This window comes from Macaca thibetana, chromosome 4 (genome assembly GCF_024542745.1).
Source record: "Macaca thibetana thibetana isolate TM-01 chromosome 4, ASM2454274v1, whole genome shotgun sequence".
Classification (NCBI taxonomy): Eukaryota; Metazoa; Chordata; class Mammalia; order Primates; family Cercopithecidae; genus Macaca; species Macaca thibetana.
In genome coordinates this window covers 165,373,376-165,390,315 of record NC_065581.1, presented here as the reverse complement: position 1 = coordinate 165,390,315, position 16,940 = coordinate 165,373,376, and the positions used below count along the sequence as shown (strand labels likewise).

General features: G+C 40.9%; 1 long non-coding RNA gene across 9 annotated transcripts in view; it reads left to right on the top strand.

Moving 5' to 3' along the window:
- LOC126952455 (uncharacterized) overlaps positions 1–16,940 on the top strand; it is a 56,344-nt gene that overhangs the window by 10,953 nt on the left and 28,451 nt on the right. For 5 of the 9 annotated variants that reach the window (XR_007724889.1, XR_007724890.1, XR_007724888.1 and 2 more), the window contains one exon: positions 678–16,361. This is a non-coding gene — a long non-coding RNA (uncharacterized LOC126952455). The remainder of the gene's footprint in view (positions 1–677; positions 16,362–16,940) is intronic. The other 4 variants (XR_007724886.1, XR_007724893.1, XR_007724892.1 and 1 more) reach the window with 4 other exon arrangements.

The window sequence follows — 16,940 nt, the reverse complement described above, 5'->3', positions numbered from 1 at the left end:
ATGGCAGTGAACCCCCAAAAAAGACAACAGTGAACCAAGAGAAAATATGACAGGGAACACAGAGAAAAGATGACAGCAAAACAAGAGAAAAGATGACAGTGAACCAAGAGAAAAGATGATGGTGCACCCAAAGAAAGTAAAACAGTGAACCCAGAGAAAAGACAACAGCGAACTCAGAGAAATGACAACAGTGAACCCAGCAAAAAGATGACGGTATACCCAGAGAAAAGACAATGGTGCATCCAAAAAAAAGACAACAGTGAAACCAGAGGAAAGACGATGGTGCACCCAGAGAAAATACGACAGTGCACCCAGAGAAAAGACAACAGTGAACCCAGAGGAAAGATGGCGGTGCAGCTAGAAAAAGATGGCAGTGATCACAGAGAAAAGATGATGGTGAAGTGAACCCAGAGAAAATAAAACAGAGAACCCAAAGAAAATATGACACTGAATTCAGAGAAAAGATGATGCACCCAAAGAAAAGACAACAGTGAATCCAGAAACAAAACAAAACAAAAACAGTGAACAAAGAGAAAAGATGACAGTGAACCCAGAGGAAAGATGATGGTGCATCCAGAGAAAAGATGACAGTGAAACCAAAGAAAAGATGACGATGAAACCAGAGAAAAGACAAAGGACGACAGTGAAACAAAAAAAAAGATGACAGTAAACCCAAGAGAAAGATGACAGTGAACCCAGAGAAAATACGACGGTGAACCCAGAGAAAAGACAACAGTGCAACCAGAGAAAAGATGACGGTGAACCCAGAGAAAAGACGACAGTGAATTACAAGAAAAGATGACAGTGAACACGTAGAAAAGACAACAGTGAATCCAGAGAAAATAAAACAGTGACCCCAGAAAAAAGATGACAGGGAAACCAGAGAAAAGAAGGTGGTGCACACAGAGAAATGATGACAGGAAACCAAGAAAAAATACAACATAGAAATCAGAGGAAGATGACAGCACACTCAGAGAAAAGATGACGGTGAACCCCGAGAATATAAGACTGTGAACCCTGAGAAGGGATGATGGAGAAACCAGAGAATAGATGACAGTGAACCCAAAGAAAAGATGACGGTGCACCCAGAGGAAATACAACAGTGAACCCAGAGAAAATACAACAGTGAAACTAGAGAAAAGATGACAGGGCACCCAGAGAGAAGATGATGGTGAAACCAGAAAAAGGCGATAGTGAAATCAGAGAAAATACCACAATGAACCCAGATAAAAGATGATAGTGTACCCAGAGAAAAGACGACAGTAAACCCAGAGAAAATATGACAGTGAACCCAAAGAAAAGATGACAGAGCACCCAGAGAAAAGACAACGGTGAAACCAGAGAAAAGATGACAGTGAACTAAGAAAGAATATGACATGGAAACAAAAGAAAAAATAGTGAACCCACAGAAATAGTGAACCCAGAGAAAAGACAAGAGTGAACCCCTAGAAAAGAGGACAATGCACCCAGAGAAAAGACAAGGGTGAAACCAGAGAAAAGATGACGGTTAGCCCAGAGAAAAGATGATAGTGAATCCCCCTAGAAAACAACAGAGAAATGCAGAGAAACAGGACGGTGAAATGAGAGAAAAGACGGCAGTGAACCCAGAGAAAAGATGACAGTGAACCCACAGAAAATACAAGAATGAACCTAGAGCAAAGATGACAGGGCACCCAGAGAAAAGATGATGGTGAAACCAGAAAAAGATGACAGTGAAACCAGAGAAAATATGACAGCGAACCCACAGAAAAGACAACAGGACGCCCAGAGAAAAGACGATGGTGAAACCAGAGAAAAGACAATAGTGAACAAAGAAAGAATATGACATGGAAAGAAAAGAAAAGATAGTGAACCCACAGAAATAGTGAACCCAGAGAAAAGAGAAGAGTGAACCCTAAGAGGACAATGCACACAGAGAAAAGACAATGGTGAAACCAGAGAAAAGATGACTGTTAAGCCAGAGAAAAGACAGTGAAACCCCCGCAAAAGCCAGAGAATCGCAGAGAAAGATGATGGTGAATGGACAGAAAAGATGAGAGTGATGCCAGAGAAAAGATGGCAGTGAACCCAGAGAAAAGATGACAGTGAACCCAAAGAAAAAACAACAGTGAACCCAGAGAAAATATGACAGTGAACCAAAAGAAAAGACGATGGTGAACACAGAGAAAAGATGACAGTGAACTCACAGAAAAGATGATGGTGAATCCAGAGAAAAGAAGGTAGTGTACCCAGAAAAAAGATGACAGTTAAACCAGAGAAAAGATGACGGTGAACCCAGAGACAAGACGATGGTGAACAGAGAAAAAATGACAGTGAACCCAGAGAAAAGATGATGGTACATGAAGAGAAAATAAAACAGTGAACCTAGAGAAAAGACAATGGTGAACCCAGAGAAATGATGACATTGAACCCAGAGAAAAGACAATGGTGCACTCAGAGAAAAGACCACAGTGCACCAAGAGAAAACATGATAGTGAACCCAGTGAAATGACAACAGTGACCCACAGAAAAGATGACAGTTTACCCAAAGAAAAGACAATGGTGCACCCAAAGAAATAGAGAAAAGATGATGGTGCACCCTGAGAAAAGATGACAGGGCCCCCAGAGAAAAGACAACAGTGAACCCAGAGAAAATAAAACAGTGAACCCAGAGAAACTATGACATGGAATTCAGAGAAAAGATGATGGTGCACACAGAGAAAAGATGACAGCGAATCCAGAAAAAAAAAAAAAAGAAAAGAAAAAAGAAAACACTGAACAAAGAGGAAAGACAACAGTGAACCCAGAGATAAGACAACATTGAATTCAGTGAAAAGACGATGGTGAACCCAGAGGAAAGATGATAGGGAACCCAGAGAATATAAAACAGTGAACCCAGAGGAAATATGACAGTGAATTCAGAGAAAAGACAATGGTACACCCAGAGAAAAGATGACAGTGAATCCAGGAAAAAAAAAAAAAGTGAACAAAGACAAAAGATGGCAGTGAACCCAGAGAGAAGACAACATTGAATTCAGAGAAAAGATGATGATGCACCCTAGAAAAGATGACAGTGAATCCAAAAAAAAATAGTGAACCCAGAGAAAAGATGACAGTGCACCCAGAGAAAAGACCACAGTGATTCCAGAGAAAAGGTGATGATGAACCCACGAACCCAGAGGAAAGACGACAGTGAAACAAAAGAAAAGATGATGGTGAACCACAAATAAAAAAAAAAAGACGACAGTAAACCTAGAGATAATATGATGGTGAACCCAGAGAAAATATGACATTGAAACAAGAGAAAAGATGACAGTGAACCCAGAGAAAAAATGATGGTGCACCTAAAGAAAATACAACAGTGAACTCAGAGAAAAGATAGTGAACCCAGAGAAATGACAATGGTGAACCCAGAAAAAAGGTGACAGTTATGCAGAGAAAAGACAAAGGTGCACCCCAAAAAAAGACAACAGTGGACATAGAGATAAGACGATGGTGCACCCACAGAGAACATGAAAGTGCAGCCAGAGAAAAGACAACAGTGAACCCACAGAAAAGATGACAGTACACCCAGAAAAGGATTACTGTGAATACAGAGAAAAAATGACGATGAACTCAGAGAAAATAAAACAGTGAACCCAGAGAAAATATGACAGTGAATTCAGAGCAAAGACAATGGTGCACACAGAGACAAATGAGAGTGAATGCAGAAAAAAGAAAAAAAAAAAAACAGTGAACCAAGAGAAAAATGAGAGAGAACCCAGAGAAAAGACAATGATGCACCCAGAGAAAAGATGACAGTGAATCCAGAGAAAAGGTGACAATGAACTCAGAGAAAAGATGACAATTAACCCAGAGAAAAGATGACAGTAAAACTAAAGGAAAGATGACAGTGAACCCCCAAAAAAGGTGACAGTGACTCCAGAGAACATATGACAGTAAAAAAAGAGAAAAGATGATGGTGAGTCCAAAGAAAAGATGATGGTGAACACAGTGAAAAGACCATAGTGCACCCAGAAAAAAGATGACAATGAACCCAGAGAAATAGCAACAGTGATCCCAGAGAAAAGATGTCAGTGCATACAGAGAAAAGATGATGGTGAACCCCCAAAAAATATAGCAGTGAAACCAGAGAAAAGGTAACTGAGAAACCAGAGAAAAGATGATGTGCAACCAAAGATAATACAACAGTGAACAAAGAGAAAAGGTGACAGTAAACACTGATAAAAGACAATGCTGCAATCAGAGAAAAGACAACAATGAACTCACAGAAAAGACAACAGTGAATTACAAGAAAAGATGAGAGTGAACACGTAGAAAAGACAACAGTGACTCCAGAGCGGGGGGGAGGGGGGGTGGGAAAAAAAAACAGTGACCCCAGGAAAAAGACGACAGAAAACCCAGAGAGAAGAGGATGGTGCACCCAGGGAAATGAAGATGGTAAACCCAAAAAAAAATACAACAAAGAAATGCAGAGAAAGGTAACAGTGCACTCAGAGTAAAGATGATGGTGAACCCAGAGAAGTATATAAAACAATGAACCCTGAGAAGGGATGATGGAGAAACCAGAGAAAAGATTACAGCAAACTCAAGGAAAAGACAACGGTGCACCAGAGGAAATACAACAGTGAACCCAGAGAAAAGGCGACAGTGAACGCAGAGAAAATACAATAGTGAACCTAGAGAAAAGATGACAAGGCACCCAAAAAACCACGATGGTGAAACCAGAAAAAGACGACAGTGAAACCAGATAAAAGATGATGGTGTACACAGAGAAAACACGACAGCGAATCCAGAGACAATAGGACAGTGAATCCAAAGAAAAGATGACAGGGCAACCAGAGAAAACACAACAGTGAATCAAGAAAGAATATGACATGCAAACAAAAGAAAAGATAGTGAACCCACAGAAATAGTGAAACCAGAGAAAGACAAGAGTGAACCCTAAGAAAAAAGGACAATGTACCCAGAGAAAAGAGAATGGTAAAACCAGAGGAAAGATAATGGTTAGCCCAGAAAAAAGATGACAGTGAAACCCCTGAAAAAATAACAGAGAAATGCAGAGAAAGATGATGGTGAACCGAGAAAAAAGATGGCAGTGATGCCAGAGAAAAGACAGCAGTGAACCCAGGGAAAAGATGACAGTGAACCCAGAGAAAATATGACAGTGAACCAAAAGAAAAGACGATGGTGAATGCAGAGAAAATATGACAGTGAATTCAGAGAAAAGACGACGGTGCATCCAGAGAAAAGAAGGTAATGCACTCAGAAAAAAGATGACAGTTAAACAAGAAAAAAGACAACAGTGAATCCAGAGAAAAGACAATGGTGAACAGAGAGAAAAAACAACAGTGAACCCAGAAAAAGATGAGGGTACACAAAGAGAAAATACAACAGTGAACCCAGAGAAAAGACGATGGTGAACCCAGAGATATGATGACAATGAGCCCAGAGAAATGACGACAGTGAACCCAGAGAAAAGGCAACGGTGCACTCAGAGAAAAGACCACAGTGCACCAAGAGAAAAAACGATAGCGAACCCACCGAAATGACGATAGTGAACCCAGAGAAAAGATGACAGTTTGCCCAGAGAAAAGACAATGGTGCACCCAAAGAAATAGAGAAAAGACTATGATGCACCCAGTGAAAAGACGACACTGCACACAGAGAAAAGACAACAGGGAACCCAGAGAAAAGATGACAGTGCACCCAGAAACAGACGACACTGAATGCAGAGAAAAGACAACAGTGAACCCAGAAAAAATAAAACAGTGAACCAAGAGTAAATATGACAGTGAATTCAGAGCAAAGACAATGATGCACCCAGAGAAAAGATGAGAGTGAATCCAGAAAAAAAAAAGTGAACAAAGAGAAAAGACGACAGTGAACCCAGAGAAAAGATGATGATGCACGCAGAGAAAAGACGACAGTGAATCCAGAGAAAAGATGACGATGAAGCCAGAGAAAACACAACAGTGAAACTATAATTGACAGTGAATCCCCACAAAAGACAACAGGGAACACAGAGAAAATGCAACAGTGAACCTAGACAAAAGATGACAGTGAAACAAGAGAAAGGATGACAGTGAACCAAGAGAAAAGATGATGGTACACCCAAAGAAAATACAACAGTGAACTCAGAGAAAAGACGATAGTGAACCAAGAAAAATGACAACAGTGAACCCAGAAAAAAGATGACAGTTTACCCAGAGAGAAGACAATGGTACACCCAAAGAAAAGACATCAGTGAACCCAGAGAAAAGACGATGGTGCACCCAGAGAAAATATGACTAGTGAAACCAGAGAAAAGACAACAGTGAACCCAGAGAAAAGATGACATTGCACCCAGAAAAAGACAACAGTAATCACAGAGAAAACATGATGGTGAACTCAGAGAAAATAAAACAGAGAAGCCAGAGAAAATATGACATTGAATTCAGAGAAAATACAATGGTGCACCCAAAGAAGAGATGACAGTGAATCCAGAAACAACAGCAACAGCAACAACAACAAAAACAATTAACAAAGAGAAAAGATGACAGTGAACTCAGGAAAAAAAAGACAGTGCATCAGAGAAAAGACGACTGTGAATCCAGAGAAAAGATGACGATGAACCCAAAGAAAAAACGACAGTTAACGCAAGAAAAAGACGGCAGTGAACCCAGAGAAAATACGATGGTGAAACCAGAGAAAAGATGACAGTGAACCCAAAGAAAAGACGACAGTGAATTACAAGAAAACATGACAGTGAGCACAGAGAAAAACAGTGAATCCAGAGAAAATAAAACAGTGACCCTAGAAAAAAGACGATAGAGAACCCAAAGAAAAGAGGATGGTGCACCCAGAGAAATGATGACAATAAACCAAGAAAAAAACACAATAGAGAAATGCAGAGAAAGATGAGAGTGCACTCAGAGAAAAGATGACGGTGAACCCTGAGAATATAAGACCATGAACCCTGAGAAGGGATGATGGAGAAACCAGAAAAAAGATGACAGTGAACCAAAACAAAAGATGAGGGTGCACTCAAAGGAAATACAACAGTGAACCCAGAGAAAGTACAAGAGTGAACTTAGAGAAAAGATGATAGGGTGGCCAGAGAAAAGATGATGGTGAAACCAGGAAAAGATGACAATTAAATCAGAGAAAAGAATACGATGAACTCAGAGAAAAGACGATGGTGTACCCAGAGAAAAGATGACAGTGAACCTAGAGAAAATACGACAGTGAACCCAAAGAAAAGACGATGGGGCACCCAGAGAAAAGGTGATGGTGAAACCAGAGAAAAGATGACAGTGAACCAAGAAAGAACATGACATGGAAAGAAAAGAAAAGATAGTGAACCCACAGAAATAGTGAACCCAGAGAAAAGACAAGAGTGAACTCTAAGAAAAGAGGACAATGCACACAGAGAAAAGACAATGGTGAAACCAGAGAAAAGATGATGGTTAACTCAGAGAAAAGACAATAGTGACTCCCCCACCCCCACCCCAGAAAACAACAGAGAAATGCAGAGAAAGATGACAGTGAACCAAGAGAAAAGACAACAGTGATGCCAGAGAAAAGATGGCAGTGACTCCAGAGAAAAGATGACCGTGAACCTAGAGAAAAAATGACAGTGAACCCAGAGAATATACAACAGTGAACCAACAGAAAAGAAAAAGGTGACCGCAGAGAAAAGATGACAGTTAACTCAGAGAAAAGACGACGGTACATCTGGGGAAAAGAAGGCAGTGCACCCAGAAAAATGATGACAGTTAAACCAGAGAAAAGACGGTGAACCCAGAGAAAGGACGACAGTGAATTACAAGAAAACATGACAGTGACCACATAGAAAAGACAACAGTGAATCCAGAGAAAGTAAAACAGTGACCCCAGAAAACAGATGATGGTAAACTCAGAGAAAAGAGGATGGTGCACCCAGACAAATGACGACAGTAAACCCAGAAAAAATACAACAGAGAAACGCAGAGAAAGATGACAGTGCACTCAGAGAAATCATGACGGTGAACCCCGAGAATATAAGACCACGAACCCTGAGAAGGGACAGTGGAGAAACCAGAGAAAAGATGACGATGAAACTAAAGAAAAGATGAAGGTGCACCCAGAGGAAATACAACAGTGAACCCAGAGAAAATACAAGAGTGAACCTAGAGAAAAGATGACAGGGCACCCAGAGAAAAGACGACAGTGAAACTAAAATTGACAGTGAACCCCCCAAAAAAGATGACAGAGAACCCAGAGAAAATACGATGGTGAACCCAGAGGAAAGATGACAGTGAAACAAGAGAAAGAATGACAGTAAACCCAGAAAGAAAATGATGGTGCACCCAAAGAAAATACAACAGTGAACTCAGGGAAAAGATGATGGTGCACCCAGAGAAAAGATGACAGTGAATCCAGAGAAAAGACAACAATAACCCAGAGAAAAGATGACAGTGATCACAGAGAAAAGACTACGGTGAACCCAGAGAAAATAAAACAGAGAATACAGAGGAAATATGACACTGAATTCAGAGAAAAGACAATGGTGCACCCAGAGAAAAGAGGACAGTGCACCCAGAGAAAAGACAGCAATAACCCAGAGAAAAGACACAATGAACACAGAGAAAAGACAATGATGAAGAAAGAAAAAAATGACAGTGAACACAGAGAAAAGACAACAATGAACTTACAGAAAAGACAATGGAGAACCCAGAGAATAGATGAGGGTAAAACCAGAGAAAATACAACAAAGAATCCAGAGAAAATATTACAGAGAACCCAGAGAAAATACAATAGTGAACCAAGAAAAAAAGATGAGAGTGAACACAGACAAAATACTATAACGAACCCAGGAAAATACTGCAGTGAACCGAGAGAAAAGATGAGAGTGAACCCAGAGAAAAGACGATGGAGCACCCAAAGACAAGACAATGGTGAACCCTGAGAAAAGATGACACTAAACGCCCAAAAAATACAACAATGAACCCAGGGAAAATATGAAAGTAAACCAAGAAAAATACAACAGTGAACCCAGAGAAAAGACATCCAAAGAAAAGATGATGGTGAACTCCCAGAAAAGAAGAAAGTGCACCCAGAGTAAAGACAACAGCAAAGTCAGAGACTAGTGAACTTAAAGAAAAGACGACAGTGAATCAGTGAAAAAAAGACAGTAAATACAGGGGAAAAATGATGGTGAAATCAGAAGAAAGATGATAGTGCACCCAAAGAAAAGATGACGGTGAACCCAGAGAAAAGACAATGGTGAACCCAGAGAAAAGACAACAGGGAACCCAGAGGAAAGACGACAGTCAACCCAGAGAAAAGACAATGGTGAACCCAGAGAAAAGACAACAGGGAACCCAGAGGAAAGACGACAGTCAACCCAGAGAAAAGACAATGGGGAACCCAGAGAAAAGACGACACTGAACCCAGAGAAAAAACAGTGGTGAAACGAGAGAAAAAAAGACGATGAACCCAGAGAAAATTTGAGAGTGACCCAGAAAGACGATGACAGTGAACACAGAGAAAACTTGACGATGCACCCAAAGAAAAGATGACGGTGCACCCAAAGAAAAGATGATGGTGCACCCAAAGAAAACATGACGATGCAGCCAAGGAAAAGATGAGAGTGAATCTAGAGAAAAGATGACGATGAAACCGAGGAGAAGACAACTGTGAACCAAAAGAAAAAAAAAACAGTGACCCCAGAGAAAAGACGATGCTGACCCCAGAGAAATGACGACTGTGAACCCAGAGAAAACAAGACAGTTTACCCAGAGAAAAGACGACAGTGTACCCAAAGAAAAAATGACACTGCACCCAGAGAAAAGACGATGGTGCACTCAGAGAAAAGACAACAGTGAATCCAGAGAAAAGATGACAGTGAATCCAGAGAAAAGAGGAGAGGGCACCCAAAGAAAGACCACAGTGAACCCACAGAAGAGATGACGGTTAACCCACAGAAAATAAAACAGTGAACCCAGAGTAAATATGACAGAGAATTCAGAGAAAAGATGATGATGCACCCACAGAAAAGATGGCAGTGAACCCAGAGAAAATATGACAATGAACCAAGAGAAATAATGACAGTTAAGTAAGAGAAAAGATGCAAGTGAACCCAAAGAAAGCACGACAGTGACCCCAGAGAAAAGATGACAGTGACCCCAGAGAAAGTACAACAGTGCACGCACAGAAAAGATGATGGTGAATGCAGAAAAAATACAACAGTGAAACCAGAGAAAAGATAACAGAGAAGCCAGAGAAAAGATGACAGTGCACCCAGAGATAATATGACAGTGAACAAAGAATAAAGATGACAGTGAACCCAGAGAAAAGACAACATTGGACCCAGAGAAAAGATGATGGAGAACCCAGAAAAAAATATAACAGAGAAATGCAGAGAAAGATGACAATGCACTCAGAGAAAAGATGATGCTGAACCAAGAGAAAATAAGGTAGTGAACCCAGAGAAGGGATGATGGAGAAACCAGAGAAAAGATGACAGTGGACCCAAAGAAAGGACGACAGTAAACCCAGAGGAAAGATGATAGTGTAACCAGAAGAAATACATAAGTGAACCCAGAGAAAAGGTGACAGTGAACCTAGAGAAAATACAACAGTGAACCCAGAGAAAAGATGACAGTGCACCCAGAGAAAAGATAGTGAAATCAGAGAAAAGACTACAGTGAACCCACAGAAAAGATGATGTTGAACCCAGAGAAAAGATGACAGTGAACCCAGAGAAAATACAACACGGAATCAAGAAAAAAGATGACAGTGCACCCAAAGAAAAGACAACAGGGAACCCAGAGAAAAGACGATGGTGAAACCAGAGAAAACATGACAGTGAACCCAGAGAAAAGATGAAAATGAACCCAGAGAAAAGATGATAGTGAACCCAGAGAAAAGATGACAATGAACCCAGAGAAAATATGACAGGGAAAGAAGAAAAAAGATAGAGAATCCAGAGAAATAGTGAACCTAGAGAAAAGACAAGAGTGAACCCAGAGAAGAGAACAATGTGCGCAGAGAAAAGACAATGATCAAACTAGAGAAAAGATAACAGTGAACCCAGAGAAAAAATGACAGTGAACCCAGAGAAAATACAACAGTGAGCCCATAAAAACACGATGATGAACGCAGAGAAAATACGATGAACCCGGAGAAAATACGACAGAGAACCCAGAGAAAAGATGAGAGTGAAGCCAGAAATAAGATGACAGTGAACCCTGAGGAAAGACGTCAGTGAACCCAAAACAATACAATGATGAACCCAGGGAAAATATAAAAGTAAACCCAGAAAAATATGACAGTGAACCCAGAGAGAAGATGACTGTGCACTCAAAGAAGAGACCATGGCGAACTCACAGAAAAGAAGAAAGTGCACCCACAGAAAAGACAACAGTGAAGCCAGAGAACAGTGAACTTAGAGAAAAGACAACAGTGAACCCACGGAAAAAAATGACGGTGAAAAGAAGACAGTGATCCCAGAGAAAAGACGACAGTGAACCCAGAGAAAAGACAACAGGGCATCCAGAGAAAATTCGAGAATAAGCCAGAAAAAAGATGACAGTGAACCCAGAGAAAAGACGACCATGCACCCAGAGAAAATACAACAGAAGAAGCCATAGAAAAAACAATGGTGAACCCAGAGAAAATATGACAGTGAATCTATAGAAAAGAAGACTCTGCACCCAGAGAAAAGATGACAGTGCACCCAGAGAAAAGATGACAGTGAACCCAGAAAAAAGACAGCAAACACAGAGAAAAGATGACGATGAACCTCAAGAAAAGATGACAGTGCACCCAGAGAAAGGACACCAGTGAACCCAGAAAAGACAACGTTGAACCCAAAGAAAAGATGATACTGCACCCAGAGAAAAGATGGTGGTGAACTCAGAGAAAATACTAAGGTGAACCCAGAGAATATATGAAAGTGAACCCAGAGAATAGAGGATGGTGCATTTAGAGAAAATATAAAAGTGAACCCATAGAATTGACAACAGTGAACCCAAAGAAAAGACAATGGTGAACCCAGAGAAAAGATGACAGTGCACCCAGAGAAAATTCGACAGTGAACCCAGAGAAAAGATGACAGTGAACCCAGAGAAAAGATGATGGTGAACCCAGAGGAAAGACAATGGTGAACCCAGAGAAAATACGATGGTGACCCAGAGAAAAGATGACAGTGAACACAGAAAAAAAACGACGGTGCACCCAGAGAAAACACAACAGCGAATCCAGAGAAAGGGCAACAGAGAACACAGAGAGAAGACGTCAGTGTACCCAGAGAAAAGAGCATAGTGCACCCACAGAAAAGACAACAGTGAATGCAGAGAAAAGATGATGGTGAACCCAGAGAAAAGACGATGGTGAACCCAGAGAAAAGATGAAGGTGAACTAAGAGAAAATTCTACAGTGAAGCCAGAGAAAAGATAAAACTGAACCCTGAAAATAGAAGATGGTACACCCAGAGAAAATATGACAGTGAACCCTGAGAATCGACAACGGTGAACCCAGAGAAAATACTACAGTGAATCCAGAGAAGAGATGACATTGAACCCAGAGAAGAAATGACAGTGCACCCAGACAAAAGACGACGGTCTACCCAGAGAAAAGATGACAGTAAACCCTGAGGAAAGAGGACGGTAAACTCAGAGAAAAAACGACGATGAAGCCAGAGAAGAGATGATAGTGCACCGAGACCAAAGATGATCATCCACCCAGAAAACAGATGACAGTGAACCCAGAGAAAATGCAAAGTGAATCCAGAGAAAAGAGGAGGTTAAACCCAAAGAAAATATAACAGTGAACCCAGAAAAAAGACGATGATAAACCCAGAAAAGAGATGACAGTGCACCCAGACGAAAGACGACTGTCAACCCAGAGGAAAGATGACAGGGAACCCAGAGAAAAGATGATGGTGAACCAAGGAAACAGATGACAGTGAACTCGGTGAATAGATGACAGTGAACCTAGACAAAATACAATAGAAAACTCAGAGAAAAGGTGACAGGGAACCTGGGAAAAATACCACAGTGCAGCCGGAGAAAACATGACAGTGCACACACAGAAAAGATAACAGTGAACCAGCAAAAAAGACCTCCGGGAATCCAGAGGAAATACAACAGTGATCCCAGAGAAAAGACAAGAGTGATTCCAGAGAAAAGAAGATGGTGCATCCAGAGATAAGACAGCAGTAAACCCAGAGAAAATACAACAGTGAACCCAGAGAAAGGACAAAGGTGCAGCCAAAGACGATGGTGAACCCAGAGAAAAGATGACAGTGAACCCAGAGAAAATTCTACAGTAAATCCGGAGAAAAAATGAAAATGAATCCAGAGACTAGAGCACGGTGCACCCAGAGAAAATATGACAGTGAACCCAGAGAATCGACAAAGGTGAACCCAAAGAAAAGACGACTGTGACCCAGAGAAAAGACAATGGTGAACACAGAGAAAATATGACACTGACCCAGAGAAAAGATGATAGTGAACACAGAGAAAAGATGACTGTGCATCCAGAGAAAATATAAGAGTGAACCCAGAGAAAAGACATCAGGGTACCCAGAGAAAAGACCTTAGTGCACCCAGAGAAAAGATGCCACTGAACCCAGAGAAAAGACAACAGGAAACCCTGAGAAAAGATGACAGTGAACCCAGAGAAAAGATGACAGTGAACCCAGAGAAAAGATAAAACAGAACCCAGAGAAAAAATGGTGAACCCAGAGAAAAATCTACAGTGAACCGAGAGAAAAGATAAAACAGAACCCAGAGAATACAGGACGGTGTATCCAGAAAAAATATGAGAGTGAACCCAGAGAATCAACAACAGTGAACCCAGAGAAAACACTACAGTGAACCCAGTGAAAAGATGACAGTGAACCCAGAGAAAATAAAAGTGAATCCAGAGAAAAGACGATGATGAACCCACAGAGACAACAATGGTGAATCCAGAGTAAATACGACAGTGAACTCAGTGAAAACATGACAATGAACCCAGAGAAAAAACAACAGTGAACACAGAGAAAAGATGACAGTGCCCCCAGAAATGATGAGACAGTGCACCTAGAGAAAATACAACAGTGAACTCAGAGAAAAGATGACAGTGAACCCAGAGAAAAGATGACAGTGAACCCAGAGAATAGACCATGTTAAAGCCAGAGAAAATACAACAGTGAACCCACAGAAAATACAGTGAACCCAGAGAAAAAATGACAGAGACCCCACAGAAAAGATGATGGTGCACCCAGAGAAAAGATGACAGTGCACCCAAAGAAAAACCAACAATGAACTCAGAGAAAAAACAGTGAACACAGAAAATATACAACTGTGAACCCAGACAAAAGACAACAATGAAACCAAAAAAACACACAACAGTAAAGCTGGAGAAAAGATGATGATGAACCCAGACATAAGACAAAAGTGCACCCAGAAAAAATACAACCGTGAACCCAGAAAAAAGATGGCGTTAAAACCCATGGAAAATAAAACAGTGAACCAAGAGAAAAGATGATGGTGCACCCAGAGAAAAGATGACAGTGCGCCCATAGAAAAGACAACGGTGAACCCAGAGAAAAGACGACGGTGAACCCAGAGAAAAGACGATGGTGAACCCAGAGAAAAGACAACAGTGAACCCAGAGAATATACCACACTGACCCCAGTGAAAAGATGCCTGCGCACACAGAGAAAAGACAACAGTGAACCCAGAAAAAATATGACAGTGAATCAAGAGATAAGATGATAATGAACCCAGAGAAAAGACGACGGCACCCAGAGTAAAGATGACCATGAACTAAGAGAAAAGATGACAGTGAATTCAGAGAAAATACAAAAGTGAACCCGGCAAAAAAGATGATGGTGAACACAGAGAAAAGACGATGGTACACCCAGAGTAAAGATGACAGTGAACACACAGAAAAGATGACAGTGCACCGGGAGAAAAGACGACAGTGAAGCCAGAGAAAAGCTGATGGTGCACAACAGAAAAAGACGACGGTGTACCGAGAGAAAAGATGATGGTGAACCCAGAGAAAAGACAACAGTGAACCCAGAGAAAAGATAATAATGTACCCACAAGAAAGACGACAATGAACCTAGAGAAAAGATGACAGTGACCCCAAAGAAAAGATGACAGTGAACCCAGCGCAAAGACATCTGTGAACACAGAGAAAAGACAACAGTGAACTCAGAGAACAGATGATAGTGCACCCAGAGAAAAACTGATATTGCACCCAGAGATGACAATGAAGACAGAGGAAAGATGACAGCGAACCCAAATAAAACATGATGGTGATTCCATGGAAAAGAAGACGGTGAACACAGAGAAAAGACAACAGAGAACCCAGAAAAGAGACAACAGTTAATCCAGAGAAAAGACGATAGTGCACTTAGAGAAAAGACGACAATGAACCTAGCGAAAAGATGACAGTGAACCCAAAGAAAAGATGATGGTGAAACCAGAGTAAAGACGACTGTGAACACAGAAAAAAGACAACAGTGAACCTAGAGAAAAGACGACAGGGAACGTAAAGAAAAGATGACAGTGCACCCAGAAAAAATATGATGGTGCAAATTGAGAAAAGATGACAGTGAACCCAGAAAAAAGACATCAGTACTCCTAGAGAAATGACAATAGTGTACCCAGAGAAAAGATGATAGTGTAGTCAGAGAAAAGATGACAGTGAACCCAGAAAAAAAAGACGACAGTGAAATCAGAGAAAAGATGACAGTGAACCGAGAGAAAAGATGACAGTGAACCCAGAGAAAAGACGAAGGTGAACCCAGAGAAAAGATGAAGGTGCACACAAAGAAAAGACAACAACTAACCCAGAGACATGACGACAGTGCACGCAGAGAAAAGATAACAATGAATGTAAAGAAAACACAACAGCGAACCCAGTGAAAAGACGACGGTGCACCCAAAGAAATGACAACAGGGAACTGAGAGAAAGACGACAGTTAACCCAGAGAACAGAAAACAATCCCGGAAAAATGCATCGATGAGCTAACAGAAAAGACCCACAGCAAACCCAGAGAAAAGATGACGGTGAACCCAGAGAGAGCACAACACTGAAACCAGAGAAAAGACAACAGTGAAACCAGAGAAAAGACAACAGTGAAACAAGAGAAAAGACGACAGTGAACCCAGACAAAATACAATAGAGAAACACAGAGAAAGAGGATGGTTCACCAGGAGTAAAGATAACAGTGGACCTAGAAAAAACACGACACCGAACTGAGAGAAAACGCAACAGTGAACGTAGAAGAAAAATGATGGTGAACACAGGAAAAAGACAACAGAGAACCCAGAGAAAAAAAAACGATGGTACACCCAGAGAGGATACAACAGTGAACTCAGAGAAAATATGATGGTGGACCAAGAGAAAGCGCAAAGGTTCACCAAGAGAAAAGACAACAGTTAACCCAGAGAAAAGATAATAGTTCATTCAGAGAAAAGATGACAGTGAACCGACAGAAAAGATGACAGTGAACCCAGAGTAAAGACAATGGTGAACCCAGAGAAAAGATGACTGTGAACACCAAGAAAAGACAACAGTGAACCTAGAGAAAAGATGACAGTGAATGTAAAGAAAAGACGACAGTGCACTTAGAAAAAATACGATTGTGCACCTAGAGAATATACAACAGTGAACTCTGAGAAAAGATGACAGTGAACCCAGAGAAAACACGACAGTGAATCCAGAGAAAAGACGCCAGTGAAGCCAGAGGAAAGATGACAGTGAACTCAGAGAAAAGACGACAGTGAACCCAGAAAAAATACAACAGAGAAATGCAGAGAAAGATGGCGGTACACCCAGAGAAAAGACGACAATGAACTCAGAGAAAGTACGACAGTGAAAAGAGAGAAAAGACAATGGTGAACCCAGAAAAAATACAACAGTGAACCCACAGAAAATACAGTGAACCCAGAGAAAAGACAACAGTGATCCCAAAGAAAAGTTAACACTGCACC